Source organism: Xenopus laevis, chromosome 1S (genome assembly GCF_017654675.1).
Source record: "Xenopus laevis strain J_2021 chromosome 1S, Xenopus_laevis_v10.1, whole genome shotgun sequence".
Lineage (NCBI taxonomy): Eukaryota > Metazoa > Chordata > Amphibia > Anura > Pipidae > Xenopus > Xenopus laevis.
The window spans coordinates 151375664-151389841 of record NC_054372.1 but is presented as its reverse complement, the minus strand read 5'-3'; the positions used below and the strand labels follow the sequence as shown (position 1 = coordinate 151389841).

The following is a 14178-nucleotide window of genomic DNA, read 5'->3' as shown; positions in this document are numbered from 1 at the left end:
CCTTCACGTTTTCAACAGTTGCTCAGAGCCCACTGAGCATGTGCGTGTCGCAGACACTCCTAACAACATCCAAGATGGGTAACATCAGTAACAACTTTGAAGTCCTGGATCATTACTACTATAGAGAAATCTTTAGGTTGGTTCAGTAAATTCAGTATATCATCATTAGGGATGTAGCGAACCGCCGATAATGTGTTCGCGAACACCGGCAAAAAATGCGAACAGTTCGCGAACTTCGAACATCCGAAAATCGTTCGATTCGAACGATCGAAGGATTTTAATCGTTCGATCGAACGATTTTCATTCGAATCGAACGAAAATCGTTCGATTTTAGCGACCGCCTATTGGCGAACGTCGCGCGACGTTCGCGAACTTGCGGCGGACGCGAACAGCCGATGTTCGCGCGAACAAGTTCGCCGCAGAACAGTCCGCGACATCCCTAATCATCATCATTTATTTATATAGCGCTGTCAAGATACGCAGTGCTTTATATAAAATAAAAGCATTTCTACCCATATTCATGTTCTCCTTTAAAGGACATATGTTTGCAAAATATATTAACCCCAACCAAAGGTGCAGTCTAATAAAGTCCACACTCTGGTTGAAGGTAACAGTAGCTCTTTTTTTTTAAAAAAAAAAAAAAATTAAATTGCCCCTGCTAGGACACTTGCACAGGGAGGAGGCTCCTGGTGCGAGTGGCCAGGTCAGTCAGAACGCACGTGCATAACGTGCTTCAGACATCACGCGCATAATGAGTGAGTTGCCGCATTTGCTCATTATGTGCATGTGTGTGCTCCAACATGGCTGCTCAAACCATGAGCTCCCTCCTGGTGCTGGTGGTCTACTTATGGCAGGGGCATTTTTTTAAGAATATAAATTACTGTTACTCCCAACCAGTGCAGGCTCTATTAGGATTGGGGATAATATATTTTGCCAACAGGTGCCCTTTAAATTTATAATGGCCAGGGGTTACATTTTATTACTTTCTATGAAAGTTATGAGTGAAGTCAGCCAAAATTGAAATACATACATACAGTGTAACACCCAGGAGAACAAGACATTCAACACTGTGTGCTCTCACCCTTACACACACCCAGCACTGCCATATTCACACCCGGCACTGTAAATAATAATTCAAATCTTTTTAATTCTGCTCATGGCAGAAACAGCACAGGATTTTATAAGGGCTCTTCATTGATAAAGCAGCTGGAGGAAATGCTTGATGATTACATCTTGTTTCCCTTTAGCAGACCAGAATGTGACCAGTGAATGTAGCCAGAAAAAGTGATCTCACCAAAAGAAGGCTGTTTGAAAGATCGCATTTAGTGCACGGATATGGCTTTAAACTGCTGCAAAGCAGTAACGGGGGATTTATTTGCAAAGTGCTAAAATGAGTGAAAGTTTAATTGAGCATGATTTGATACTATTTACAGATGAAACTGGGCCTATACACATATTTTTAGAGCAAGCACCAGTGCCGGCACAATTAGCTCTGATGAACTATAAGTAAATACAAACATGGATGCAAGGGAATGCTAGAATTTATGACCTTGACCAGGTTGCACCAACACACAAAACCGATTTGCTTCTAGAGAATTGGGTGCTACTGGACTTAACTTTATACAAATTATACCAACTCCTTTTGTTCTTGCGTCTGAAAGCAATCAGAATGCCACAACTCACCCAGATTATTCATTAATGAAAAGCACCCATAATTAAAGTTCATAAACCATACATGTACCATAAGCCTTAAACTACTCTGCTGGCTTTTAAGGTAAGGAATCCATTTTATTATTTTTCTTACTTAAAAAAACAATTCTATAAAAATCCCATATATTTGCCTTGTAATAAAAATCCATCTATGGCCCCTTTTAAAAAAAAAAAAAAAAAAAATGAATGTGTATAAACACAATGCACACAATACATAATGGCTTAATATGGAAGCACTTGCTTGGTCCTTTAACACTACCAACATGCACGACATGAGTGAGTTTAGCGATTCCTCCCTCCCCCCAGCTGTGCTTTTACTTAACTACTGACAAGACCATCAGATAGTCTAAAAATACTCACATAGAAAACAAAAAGGGCGCCTTACGTATCGCCAGGGCACAGGATCCAGGAAAAAAGGATGTATTTTCTTTACCTGTATGCGGACAACCAGCCCATCTTTAACTGGTACCAAGGTTAAGAAATGTAAGGGCCTATACTGCTCAGTTAAAAGGAAAAGAAAGTCCCCACCCTATGATGACTGATACTTGGGATACATAGGGCAATACATATTTTAAGATATACATTTACAGAGGAAGTAAAATCAGGTGTAACATAACTACATTCTCTCTCCCAGTATAAAAAAAAAAAGTGCCGTAATTATCTAAATTTGTTCATTTCGTTTTGCTTAAACAGGATAGTTTTTTGTCCAATGTGGTAAAAGAATCTTCATCAATTACAAATGTTAAAGGGATCCTGTCATCGGAAAACATGTTTTTTTTCAAAACGCATCAGTTAATAGTGCTACTCCAGCAGAATTCTGCACTGAAATCCATTTCTCAAAAGAGCAAACAGATTTTTTTATATTCAATTTTGAAATCTGAGGCTAGACATTTTGTCAATTTCCCAGCTGCCCCTGGTCATGTGACTTGTGCCTGCACTTTAGGAGAGAAATGCTTTCTGCCAGGCTGCTGTTTTTCCTTCTCAATGTAACTGAATGCGTCTCAGTGAGACATGGGTTTTTACTATAGTGTTGTTCTTAGATCTACCAGGCAGCTGTTATCTTGTGTTAGGGAGCTGTTATCTGGTTACCTTCCCATTGTTCTTTTGTTTGGCTGCTGGGGGGGAAAAAGGGAGGGGGGTGATATCACTCCAACTTGCAGTACAGCAGTAAAGAGTGATTGAAGTTTATCAGAGCACAAGTCACATGACTTGGGGCAGCTGGGAAATTGACAATATGTCTTGCCCCATGTCAGATTTCAAAATTGAATATAAAAAAATCTGTTTGCTCTTTTGAGAAATGGATTTCAGTGCCGAATTCTGCTGGAGCAGCACTATTAACTGATTCATTTTGAAAAAAAATGTTTTTCCCATGACAGTATCCCTTTAAGTCAATAGTGACATTTCTTACATTCGCTTAACCACATTTAGGGTCATGACTCACAACTGTTTTTGTAAGACTTCAATCCACTTGGTCCTTAGATCCACAATTTCTTCTCCAAAAAAATCATGCAGTTTTTCAAAACTATTGAATGTTGGGGACTCTGCTCCTCCCTTAGAAGAAGGGGGCAAATCTTCTTCCTCCTTTTTCGGAAGCACTTCGCTTTGCATAGGAAGAGAGCCAGGTAGGGAACTATCCTCCATATCAGCATGTGGGTGCCTCATGCTGTCATAGACTTTTTCCTCACAGCTGAAGGCAGAATCATTTGGGATGCGGTTCCACATTGCACCAATATTGTCTTTTTGCACAGAACATGCTGTTTTCTCATGAAACTGGTGTGACAGAAACTGGTGTGCATTACAAGACAACTCCTTACCTTTTTCTGCCATCCCCTGAAGTTTATAAGTGGTACCAGTTTTCATTTCATTTAACTGCTTCTGAAGTTCATCTACAACAAGTCTTATGTATTCAAAGTTAGCCCTGGAGAGAGCTTTTACCCAGGATTCCATAGCAATGTGGTTATCAGCAGCAAGAATGTATGCTCTTGATTTGGTGTACTCAAATTGGATGGCAAAAGCAAATTCCTCAGAAGACTCGCAGAGCTCCACCCTGCAACTTCCAGTATAATAACTCCAAGAGGCTCTCTGCTTTCCTCATTGTCAAAGTAGAAGAGTGTGTTACCTTTCAGCACAAACCAACGCTTGTTATAGCTAGTACTGCGTTCCCCCTTCTTAAAGAGAAAACCGCATTTGTCCACTGGAGATTTGCTTGTGGCATAATGCACCAGGTTCCGTTCATTTAGCTTCATATTGGGAATGCCTTTGTATCCTCAAGTATTGGTGAAATAAGAAATCAATAAAGTCTCATACATATGAAACAATAATAGGTTTATTGTCGGATGGCCAGGAACATCATGCCCTGCCCCTCCACATCTATAAGTCTAGTAAGACTGACGGTTGGTCCATGTGTGACCAAATTTAGACAATGTAAAAACAAAAACAGCCACTATTTTAGTGAATCTGGAAGATTACAGGGAATAATTGCCATGTAATTCAAAGGTTTTGTGCCATGCAATAGTGAAACACCGAACAGCAGAACCAATTTCTTGATCCAATAAAACAGGCCCTACAACAAAAGCCATTTTAGACACCTAGCCCAATAAAATCATTTTACAATACAGTATTCTATAAGTGAATGTGACTGTTCTTTGCGGTCTACAATAGGCTGCAAAAAAAGTGTTTTGACATGACAGAGCATGCTGCAGAATTTCCATGCTCATAATCTGAATTCTACCATACGTGTTTGATTTGCTCTCTGCACTATGGAAAACAGTTGGCACCGTAACTGAATTGGTAACATTCAGTGTCCTTTTATACCTATCTTCCAGATTTCAAAATGGGATATACAACAAGTGGTGGTTCATAATAATAATAATAATAATAATAATAATAATAATAAAAGAGTGAGAACGTTCAGCAATTCTGCTCAGACCACAACTTAGGCTACTCCTTGTTTCACTCCTCAGCTCCTCTCTCATTACCTCCTCACATTCAAGACATTGCAAGGGCTGTGAAGGTGTTTGATACATTATTCAGAATAAAGTGCTAAAGCTATGGCATGCTGTTAGTTCTGCCCCAAATCATGTAATGTAATATTCAATGCAAACAGCACAGAAAGTACTGTATGTCTTTGCTTGCATTTAATTTCCTATATGTACCCCCAAAAAAAAAACACCTCACCTGTAACATATATACTTAATGTCACTTGTTCTTCCGTGGAACATTTGTTTATTCTCGTTCCAGATCCTGTTCTGCTGTGGAGAATTCAACTATTCCATCCTGGAACAAATGACAGGTTTGATTTAGCACAAGGGTCAGGCTTTAGCAAACATCCAATAACCCACTGCCATTTACTACGTTACACACAAATCAGATCTATGGGTAATGTAATTGAGTGGTTCGCTACATACAGCAGCCAATAAGTAAGGTGTATAAACTGATAACCTGTTTGAAAAGAAACATCCGATTTGTGTCTATGGTTAACTGGGAAAACCACCATTTTTATTACATTACCCCAAAAGTGCTTAAGCTCATGCAGAGAGCAGGGCACACCTGTTATACAGAATCCAGTTACAATTGAGTTTGTCAGCGGTGTTTGTATAAGGTGCCTGGATAACAAGGGCACTGCAGCTCCTGCTGAACTATAAGTAATGAATATTTACATATATAATGAATACCAGGGGTTGCCGGGTCAGTGATACCAGGGTGCCAGGTTTGTGGCCATTGCCCTGAGCCAGTAGAGCACCCAGTGGAGCTTGTGTTCAGGAGAAAAGGGTGGCCATGGCTCATTTGTGCCTACCTGAACCCCAAACCCTATTATTGTGGTTCAGTTCCATGTAAATGCAAGGGTGGTTCATATGTCATGTCAGCACAATGTCCTTTCTCCCCGCGCTCCAGCTGTTCAGCATTGCTCCCATCGCCTCCCCTCTCCACCTCGCTCACTTCAGCTTCCCATTGTATGTCCAGCACACTTTCCACCAACCTAAACAGGAAATGAATTTGTTCCTAGAGACCCCTCCCACTCCCAGCTGTTAACCCTCCTTTCTGTGTGTGTGCCTGCGTGTCCTCCTGAAGTCGTGCCCTTTTTGTTGTAAAGTTTTCAATAAAAAACATAAAAACTCCAGTCAAACATCATGCACAGGATTGTGGGAGAGCTGCATATCTGTGAGGAGAACCCATTAGTCTACTTTGGGAAAAATAATTCCTACAGAACAGAGAGTGGCCGGAAAGCAAAGTTTGAATCATGTACATTTTGGATAAAAGCCACACTATACATACCTCCAACAGTCCATCTTTTGACAGCTCAACCCGCAGTCCCTCGTTTGTAGTGGAAAGTACTGATTTTCTCTGCACTGAACAGCCAGAAAAAGAAGCAATATTTCTATCTTAATTGGCTTTCAGCAGAGAGCCCAGAACAGCTGCAGATAAGATCATTTTGTAACAATTTTGAGATAAGCAAATAAGTAATTGTAACAATATAAGAGAACAGGTCCCTTGGGAGAAGTTAGACTCACAGCCTTCATTAGCAAAACTGTAATAACTGAAAAAAAACACAGAAATATGTTCAAACTTTCATAACCTGCCAAATGTTGTAAAAAGAACATGATAATTAGGGGGTGTGACCACCAAAAATGGGTGTGGTCAAAAAAACTTGCAGTGCAGCACGCACCAACTTTTTTTGTCCCTCTTTTTCTTTCCAAAATACTGGGAGGTATGCTATATTGCTGTACTTCTCTTCCAGACCAGTGAAATGCAATAGGGTTGTGATGCCTTGGCAGATGAATAGTAAACCTGCCCAGATTCAGAACCATAGTATATGGATATTGGTTGAGGGCACCATACAAGTACCAGCCATCATATAAAACTATAGCCAGCTTTAGCCTTACCACTACAGGTATGGGATTCGTTGTCCAGAAACAATTTATCCAGAAACTTTGAATTATAGAAAGGACATCTCCCATAGGTTACATTTACTGTATATTCAATAATTCAAATTTCTTAAAATGATTTCATCTAAAATAATAAAACAGTAGGTGGTACTTGACCCCCATCTCATAAATAATTATTATTGGAGGCAAACAATGCTATTGGGTTTAAATAAAGTTTCAATTACTTTTTTTTTTTAGCATACTTAAAGTATAGAGATTCAAATTATGGAAAGACCCATTATCTGGAAAAGCCCAGAGCCCAAGCATTCTGGATTACAGGTCCCATAGCTGAACTAGATTCTGTAAAGCACCTATATTAATAAATGTGACTGGAACTTTCCATATGCAGTTAACAAATTGAATAAAGTAAAAATGCAATTATTAAATCTGAATATTGATACACTTGATGACTAGAGTGAAATATTGGCTGAGCACTTTAATATCTTTCAGACCTGATCTGCATACTACTTTATTCAATTTGTAATCTAAATGAATGTCACAGTGGGAGACGTAGTAGCTGATGAAAGGACTAAGGCAAAGCCAAAACGTCCACTTGAAAACTGCACAACAGCACAGTTCCTGAATAAGCTTGGCTAGAAAAGCAGAAAAAAAATAAGGTGAAAACAACTGCAGACTGCTCATGTACAAGCATACATTAGTTTACTGAGTCAGACACACAGTCAAAGGGCACATTTCTATTGTTCCATAGACAGTCTAAAAATTATCAGAACAGCAGGAAGGGGAAAAAACTGCAGCTTCTCTTCACTTCCCTTCTGCCAACTGATGGAAATTTCCCATCAAGACAAATGATCCATGAATTGTCCTGTCCGGACTTGCCATCTTCAATCACTATTCCAGATACTAGTTAATTGTTAAAGAACCAAATTGCTTATGAAAAAGACTAGTGCAGGAGGGGACAAGTATAATCTTGAAATGCATTTACATAAATCAGAAAAAACAGAAAGTAAAGCTATTAAATGCCGAGTCAAACAAAGTCAGTCCCGGGATAACTAAACTTATTAAAAGGTGAAAGACAAATTATTAATGGCTTGCAAACATGGGCTTGTTTTAAAAGTGCCTTCAAGAAGCATGATGAATATGTTGACCTAGAAATCTCTAGAAGGAACTTATTTTTCCTAGAAGAAATTAAGTAAAACAGGACCATCCCTTGTGAGTTGAAGGGAGAATATTTAAGCATCACCTCTAAGATAAGGTCAACAAAGCTGAGCAATTTCTTGTCTATGACGTTGGTAATTGCAGATGATTCTGTAGACAAAATTAAAAAATCATTATATAGAGTTTTGGAGTCAAGAGGAAACTAAGCATTTCCCCATGTGACTTCATTTATTTGTAACCCCTTGAATCAATATAAATAGAGTCCTTGGAAGGTTTAGCATGTGTTTTTATAATTTACTTATTTGCATCTATTTTTAGATGGCAATTCGTTTTACACTATATAAAGCATGTAAAGCCGTTTGTATGCAAATCAGCACAATGCAATTGTGTAGGTATTGAGGAAAGGCAAAAAAAAAAAAAAAAAAAAAAAAAAAAAAGGGGAAGAAGGAAAGTGATGGCATAACTAAGAATATCTTGGTTATCATAATATTTCATTTTGTAAAACCCTGCAATAATACAATATAAAACAATTTCATAATAATATACTTCTTAGTAGTATGCAGTGGTGGAACTACCAGGGGAGCAGGGGGTGCGAGCAGGCCAGGGCCCGCACCCCCTCAGGGCCCCACCGACAGCCCGTGCGCCACTGAAAATGCGGCCGTACTGAGGGGGTGGGGCCCGGCTGCGTGTCACGCACCAGGGCCCGCCCCCCTCTAGTGACGCTACTGGTAGTATGTGCCATTGGGTAATCATAAATAGAAACTGCCATTTTAAAAAAAAAAAAAAAGGGCCGCCCCATGGGATCCTAGGATTCACGGTGCACACAAACAAACCATACAAGTTAGGTCACATGAGTCAATTAACAGTTCTGTCATTTGCTTTTGCTCCTGGCCTTGAGCGTCTCCCTGACTTGGCATTGCCTGGAAGGAAGTTTGGACCCATGGGGTGCATGCCCGGACTGGCAATCTGTGGGTTCTAGCAAATGCCAGAGGGGCTGCTATAAGGTGCCATAGAAAGTCAGTATTTAGTGGGCTGGTGGGGGCTGTTTGGGCCTCTGCGTGGGCTGGTCGGGCCTCTGTGTACCTGAAATGCCAGGGCCTATTTTAATTCTCGATCTGGACCTGATGGGGTGTGTAGGGTTGCCTCCTTTTTCAGGGCCGGATTTACCCTCCTTGCCCCCCTAGGCCCAGCTACTGTGCCGCCGCCCCCCCCCCCCCCGCACGCATTTTCTGGATGTGAATCTTTTTCCAATCAGGACATTTATGCAAAAGTGGATCAGATGGATCAACTAGCAGTTAGGCTTGTTTGAGATATATCTATATATATTCTCTATATATAGACACCTTTTTATACATAGATGCAGAGAGAGATGTGTCCCTTGTTTTGATAAGTTTGTCAATTGTGCTCCAGTGGGCAGCCGCAGCATCAGTTAAATATTTATTATAAAATAAAAAAAGTCAAGTCTTGGCAGCAGCATAATCTTTGTAGTTCCTATTTCTCAGCAGACATTATCCCTTATAATACATGAGTGATACTCAGAGTTCCCTGTATAACTCAGCCTGCAGCCTTGTGTCTTTATATGGTCACAGAACAACCCCTCAGTGACTCCTAATATCCTTATTATTTACAGTAGGGGGTACATTATCCCTTATAATACATGAGTGATACTCAGAGTTCCCTGTATAACTCAGCCTGCAGCCTTGTGTCTTTATATGGTCACACTCAGTGACTTCTAATATCCTTATCATTTACAGTAGGGGGTACATTATCCCTTATAATACATGAGTGATACTCAGAGTTCCCTGTATAACTCAGCCTGCAGCCTTGTGCCTTTATATGGCCATAGAACCCCTCAGTGACTTCTAATATCCTTATCATTTACAGTAGGGGTACATGATCTCTTATTATACATGAGTAATTCTCAGAGTACCCTGTTTCCAGTTGAAAAGATAATTTACAAATAGAACAAACTGTGTCTGATGTTGCACTTGGTACTGCAGCGCAGCTGATCTTATAAGAAGCAGTTTCTGGCCGTATCTGCTGCTGCACAAGTCTGTACGTCAGATAACAGAAAACCATTATGTTCTGCTGAACCCTGCAGCTAAGATGCAAGTCAATCACATTTTGTAAACAAGGGAAAAGTGTAAGGAAGGAAACCTAATTCTGTAATAGGTTGAAACGAAAAAGGTCCCTTATGTCGCACTCTTGTAAATTTCTTCTTAATGAAATATAATAATCATTAATTAATTAAATGGAGTAAATGGATTTAGATTAATTGAGGTTTTTAATTTCATCACACAATATATATATAAAATCATGTACAAAATTCATTTATCAAATTTCATATGTAGCCATTAATTTATAGCATTAAATTCATATTTAGTTTGTATATAAATATTTATTTCATCTTGATTATCGTAGCAGTAACTTAAAGCATAAAAAGTTCTATATTAAAAATAGACTAATTGTGTAATAGAACTGAAATGGTTTTCATTTTGTAGGAAGCAGGAAAGGGACATAAAAACATCTATAACAGGTTTAGAACACTTGTGATTCTGCACCTCCAGCAAATCTGCAAGTTGACTATGACATATTTCTCTACATGGCCGATATACAGCAGATCTGCAGGGGGAATATTAAATGTACATACCAGGAACAGATCACCTTGCTGGGACACACGCAGCACAGCAGAGGCAGCAGCAGCACGAGCACAGAGAGGAGTGGGAGGGGGCGGAGCCACAGCGGGAGATGGGCTGGAGGAGCGGTCCTAAAGCCAGCCGGATCTATCAGGAGCAGCCGATTTACACAAGATGTTAGGGGGCTCCTTCTTGCCGCCCCTAACATCTTGCCGGCCTAGGGGGCCTTTCCCTAAATCCGGGCCTGACCTTTTTTGATGCAGAACACTGGGCTTTGGGTCAGGGGAGGTTGATGCCATCACTTGGGTGTGGGGTGATGAAATCATGGGATGGGGAAATTAGCAGAAAATATATTAATAAAGCTGAATTCTGCAGCGCTGTACAGTGAATAGCATTTGCTAAAATTTTATTTTTATAACATATTACTTCATTTAGCTGTGACTATGACAGTTTGTGTATGGAACCAGATTCAGTAAAGCCACATTTACATACTGATCAGTTTGAATAATCTGGTCAGTCATAGGCTGTATCTGGACACATATATACAGTCTTTGGTCAACCACACTGCACAGATCACCAGCAAGATCTAGTTGTTTGCTCAAGGGATGGGTGCTTTGATCAGCCAAATAAAGCTCACTATGTGTATCAGACAAGGCAAAGCCACTTATTTGACAGCTTGCAAATAAATAGATTTTGGATGATTCACTTTTATTACAGTTGCCTTACTGGAATGTAATTCCAAAAGTTATCTGTAGATGGCGCTTGAAGGGCCTATAATGTATACACTGTATTCCTTATAAATTTAAATTGTTCATTCAAAGAGGATTAGTGCTAATGTTGAACACAAGGTGCCATGTGTCTCTCACAGTTCCATTGTTCAATTGAGATATTGTGATATACATTACAGTGCATTACAGAGCACTGTAACATCTCATAGATAACAGACATAAATGTTAATTATTTAACCTGTCCCAAACGAATTAGAGAGCAATGCTACATTTTATAAAGTGTAGAAGAGAGCATAGAAAGTGTAGAAGAGAGCCTTCGATTCTAGGCAGCTAATTGAGAAGCTGGACTTAGGGAAATTATCAAAATATTAGCAGAATACAGTGCATCCCCCACTGTAAAATGCTCTTTTTTGCAACTACTGTTGCACTACTGTCATTTTTGCAGGCTTTAGTGAATTTTTTTGGGCAGTTACTGTATTCTGCATAGCTTTTAAGATGTCTGGTACTGTTGGTTTGGGTAATTTTTTCTACCACTATGATAGACCAATGGAGATATGGGTCAAACATTTTGCATATGATTGTGTGAAATCCATGATTGCCCAGTGGGTAGCTATTTAGTTATAAGGATGATATATAGAGGGAAAGAGAGAGTGGAAAATAATGACACACTCAAAAAAGGCTGTATATTACCAGTTGCTTTAAAAAAAAAAAAAAAGACGCATGTTTTTGTGTAGTTAACTAAGGTGCACTTAAGGGACTTCAGAGTCTAAGCAATCCAAACCCTTAAAAAAAAAAAACTAATTTGAGCAGAAATTAGCACAACAGGAACTCCACTGATATCAGAGATGTTGCATATATGTAAACATAAACATCATAGAGTCCAATTATTATAACACAAAGTAGTATGAAGCATAAACTCAATGTGTGAAGCAACAAATAAGATGTGTTTTATCAGATCAATGAATTATCAAATACAATAAATCACGTATGTATGTATGCAAAGCAGGATTGACAGGACAGAATGAATGAGAGAAAAATAGAACAGCTTGTGTACAGAATGGACCTTACCCCCAGGCTAATAGATAATTGGGCAGTTAGGTACCCAGAGGCATAAATGGTAAAACCTCACAGTTTTTTTGTGGGTTGGAGTGTTCTGGTTTGTTTGATATGTCTTGATAATAGGTTGACTACATAAATTTAGATTTTTTTTTTATCAAGTCCCTTGAGTGATCCTTGGCTTGCAATAAAAACTAATATATATATATATATATATATATATATATATATATATATATATATATATATATATATATATATATATGTTTAGGACAAAAACACAGGTTTATTAAGCGCTGAACATTCCCAACAAACAGGCAACAGAAAAATGTTCAGGTTACAGTTCCACTTCACTGTAGAACATGCAGGGTACAGTTCAGTAAATACACTGCAAAACATTCAGGGTTCCCCCCCCCCTCTGGTCGCTCACCATCAAGGGAAACTCTCACCCTCTTGCACCTTGAAGTATTTGGGCTTCACACTCAGCCCTGCTGGCTTACCCTCCTGGGATTCAGACTCAACAGCCTCTGCCAGTCCTTTCCTCTTTCTTTCCCCACAAGGGATTTAGGCTCCAACCTCTGGAACTCTCTTGCTGGCAGCAAAGCTCCTTCTGCCCAGCTCTGTCTCTCACAGCCCCTCACTTCCCTGGAGAGCTCTGAGTTGTGCTCACACAGCCCTTTTACATGGTCAGGTAGATCCTCTCTCAGCTGCCACTTAATTACCTGGCTGAGAGGGAATATTAACCCTACCTGAGCCAAGTATTCCTTTGCAGCACATACAATGCAGTTTAAATGCACTCTTTTATGTGCCTTTTCTCTAAGACAGTGGTGTTTTCCAAACATCCTGTCACAATAAATATATATATATATATATATATATATATATATATATATATATATATATATATATATATATATATATATATATATTAATGCAAAGCGACAGCACTCCAAGGAATTTGCAACAAAGATCAGTATCAAACAAAAAAGGGTGGTTTATTCATTCCATAATACTGATATTTGTTGCAAATTCCTTGGAGTGCTGTCGCTTTGCATTACTATTTATCTTCTCTCTGACTAGCACCCAGGTAAATACTTGTGGCTTATGGTGTGCATCCCATATGAACTGTATATATATATATAGATATATATATATATATCTATATATATATATCTATATATATATATCTATATATATATATCTATATATATATATATATATCTATATATATATAGATATATATATACTACACATATATATATATATATTCAGACAGCAGCCGCACTCTGATCCTGATTAACGATGTTGTTGTGGGTGCTGGATCAAATATAAAATGTATAATCCTGTACATAGAGCTAGTTTTCTAGTGAATCACATCACCTTTATTGCATGAATTACAACGTTTCGGCCACATTTATTTCTGAATAACCATGTAAATGGCAGTTGATGGAGCAGGGGCATACATTTGCTAAGCTGGTGTGCCATTCTGTCTTGTATAGCATGCCGTGCAAGGTTTAACTAGTGACAGAGGAGACATATGGAGTTGTTTAGGCAAGAAGATCCTACAAGAATATATTACAGTGTAGCAGACAGAAGTACAGCTGGATGACTTCCTGTGGCCACAGTAATGCAGGATGAGAGAGAACATACTCCATCATCCAGGCTTATCAGCCTTTCTCAAGACATATGGTTAGACATGGACGATGCTGTAAGCAGGATGTAATTTACCCACAGTGTCTTTAACACGTAAAGGTCTATAACATATGTACACATTAAAATTAAAGGGTAAAATATACTTGTAGGACTGACATATCCTGCAACTGCGTGCAGTGGTACAGCTATCTAGCTGCTTTGAGTTCTAAACTGCATGCTTCTCAGCCTCAGGGTTGTGTTGGGGTGTTACAAGAGCTGTTTATACAGCAGACAGACTGCAGGCCAGGGAACCATCCATACATTAGATAGTTTTTGCTGAATTGTAGCAGTCTGGTCCAGATGGTTCAGTGGTGA

The 14178-nt window shown here is 39.1% G+C and overlaps 1 pseudogene; it reads right to left on the bottom strand.

Moving 5' to 3' along the window:
- Positions 1 to 3052: 3052 nt before the first annotated feature.
- Positions 3053 to 4387, bottom strand: LOC108706442 (annotated as a pseudogene).
- Positions 4388 to 14178: the final 9791 nt, after the last annotated feature.